Here is a 2500-nt window from a genome sequence, read left to right as displayed (position 1 = left end):
GGCCGCCGTGACAGCGCTCCTCCACGCACAGGACGAGCTCCCCGAAGCGGGCGCTCCAGGGCATCGGGTCTGGCTTTAGGGGAACGAAGGCGACGCGAGGGAGAGGCCGTGCCCCCTCCCTTCCCGGAACGGAAAAGAGAGGGGGTCAACGGACCAGCAACCCCAGAGCCTGCGAACTCCCCAGCCGCGTCCACGCCGCGGCGCGCCCCGCCGGGCAGGGTCGCTCGCGGTCCTCGGCGCCCGCAGGCGAAGAGGGCCACGACCCGCCGACGGCGACGCAGCCGCGCGGACGATTGAGCTTCGAGCGACGCTCAGACAGGCGTAGCCCCGGGAGGAACCCGGGGCCGCAAGTGCGTTCGAAGTGTCGATGATCAATGTGTCCTGCAATTCACATTAATTCTCGCAGCTAGCTGCGTTCTTCATCGACGCACGAGCCGAGTGATCCACCGCTGAGAGTTGTCACGATTGGTTTTTTTTGGCCCCCGTTCGGGGCAGGCGCGCGCCTTTCCCTCCCCCCCGCCCCCGCGCCCTGCCAGCCGCACCCCCGCGGGCGTCGGTGGCGGAAAAAGGGGGGGGGGGGCGTTCCTTGTCCGCTCCAAACACCGGGCGGGTCCCGGCCCGCTGTCCACAGAGGAGGGATCGCAGAAGGGGGGGCGCGAGGGGCGACGGGCCGCCCCGCGGGGCCCGCACGCCGCACCCGAACCCCCCCGACCTCTCCGCTCCCAGGACGTCCTGCCAGACCGGGGGCAGCCCGCCTCGGTGCGCGACACGCCCTCCGTACGTCACCGTCACACAGGCACGGGAAAAAAAAGGCCCTTTGCCGGGAGGGCACGCGCCCTCCCGGACCCACGGCGGTCCAGGCGCTCGGCTCGGAAGGGCCGGGCGGCCACGGCCCCAGGCTGCCGGACGAACCCGCCCCGCCTTCACCCCGCCCCGCCCTCACGCCGGAGCGTGTGGCAGGGGGGTTTCCAGCGAAACGGGACGCCGGCAGACGGGCCGCGGGGCCTTTCGGTCCCTCCGCGGAGGGGGAGGCAGGGTAGCCCCTCTCCGTCCTGGACTTCCCGAGGGCTAAGGGGGGGGCGGGTCCGCCGGAAGGGAGCGCGGCGGCGACGAGGGGGCATGGGCGTCCTCGGACGTCCTTCCGCCGCTCGGCACGCCGCCCTCCGCCACGGCAACCCGCGCCCCCCCCGGGGCGCCCTCGGGCCGACTCAGGCCGCGCGAGTCTTTGAACCGCCGCCTTCCGCGGGCCCCGCGGCCCGCGGAGAGCGCTAGGTACCTGGCTCCTGGGGCGAGGGAAACGGTCCCAACCCCTCTGGGGCATCCCCGACGCCCGCCGCCGACGCCCGCCGCCCAGCCGGGCGGAGGGCGGAGCGGCGACGGGACGGCGCGCGGAGTGGTGCCCGGCACCCGCCAGCCGGCTCCGCGCGCCTCGAAGGGGCGCCGTCCCAGAAGGCGCGCCGCGCGGCCGCCTGCCACGGTCTCGTCCTCTCCCGGGGATCCGAGGTTTCCCTCCGTTCCCGGCACGCCCGAGAGGCGGACGCGACTGGGGCCGCCCGGGGCAAAGCCGCCCCCTCTCCCGTCCCGGTCGCCATCCCGGCCGCGTGCCTCCGGCGAGCGCATCCCCGTCCGCGTGGGGGTCGCCCGGCACCGCACGTCTCCCTTCCCGGCCCCCCACCCCCCCGGCACGCGCGCCCTTACCCGGTCTCTCGGTTCCCCGCGAACTCACGCGCGCCGAAGCGGCGTGGAGCGCGGGCCGGGTGACCGGGGTTTGGCGCGGAGCGGGGAGGGGAAGGCCCTTGGGAAAGGGCGGGCGGACGGACGGCCCCGGCGGGCGGATCAGTCTCTGGAGGTACGGCTCGGGTACGCGCACGGGGGGGCAGGAGCGGGCGCCGACGGGCGGCCCCGGCAGGGGCCCGGCACCGCGAGGAGGACCCCCTTCCCCGCCGGGTCGGCCTCGCCGCGCCGCGCCGCCCCCCCCACCCCGGCCGCCCGGGGTGGAGGACAGAGCGAGCGCGCACGGGAGCGGGAAGGGGGTTTGGCGCCCGGCCCTCCCCGCGCCGGGGGCCCCGCCGCCGGGGCCCCGTCCTGCACGCGGGGAGGCCTCGCTCGTCACGCGACGAGCGCACGCACGCACGCACGGGGGGTCGGTGGCCGCGCCGCCGTCGGGGACCCGAGCCGGCCGAGCGCAACCCCGTTAATGATCCTTCCGCAGGTTCACCTACGGAAACCTTGTTACGACTTTTACTTCCTCTAGATAGTCAAGTTCGACCGTCTTCTCGGCGCTCCACCAGAGCCGCGACCGACCCCGGCGGGGCCGATCCGAGGACCTCACTAAACCATCCAATCGGTAGTAGCGACGGGCGGTGTGTACAAAGGGCAGGGACTTAATCAACGCGAGCTTATGACCCGCACTTACTGGGAATTCCTCGTTCATGGGGAATAATTGCAATCCCCGATCCCCATCACGAATGGGGTTCAACGGGTTACCCGCACCTGTCGG

At 74.1% G+C, this 2500-nt stretch overlaps 1 non-coding gene across 1 annotated transcript; it reads right to left on the bottom strand.

Annotated features, from left to right (window-relative positions):
• Positions 1–305: 305 nt before the first annotated feature.
• LOC142006191 (5.8S ribosomal RNA) lies at positions 306–458 on the bottom strand. Its single transcript, XR_012643300.1, has one exon. It is a non-coding gene; the product is annotated as a 5.8S ribosomal RNA (ribosomal RNA).
• Positions 459–2500: the final 2042 nt, after the last annotated feature.

The sequence above is a fragment of the Carettochelys insculpta genome, unplaced genomic scaffold (genome assembly GCF_033958435.1).
Source record: "Carettochelys insculpta isolate YL-2023 unplaced genomic scaffold, ASM3395843v1 scaffold_0043, whole genome shotgun sequence".
Lineage (NCBI taxonomy): Eukaryota > Metazoa > Chordata > Testudines > Carettochelyidae > Carettochelys > Carettochelys insculpta.
This window is presented reverse-complemented; position numbering and strand designations above follow the sequence as displayed.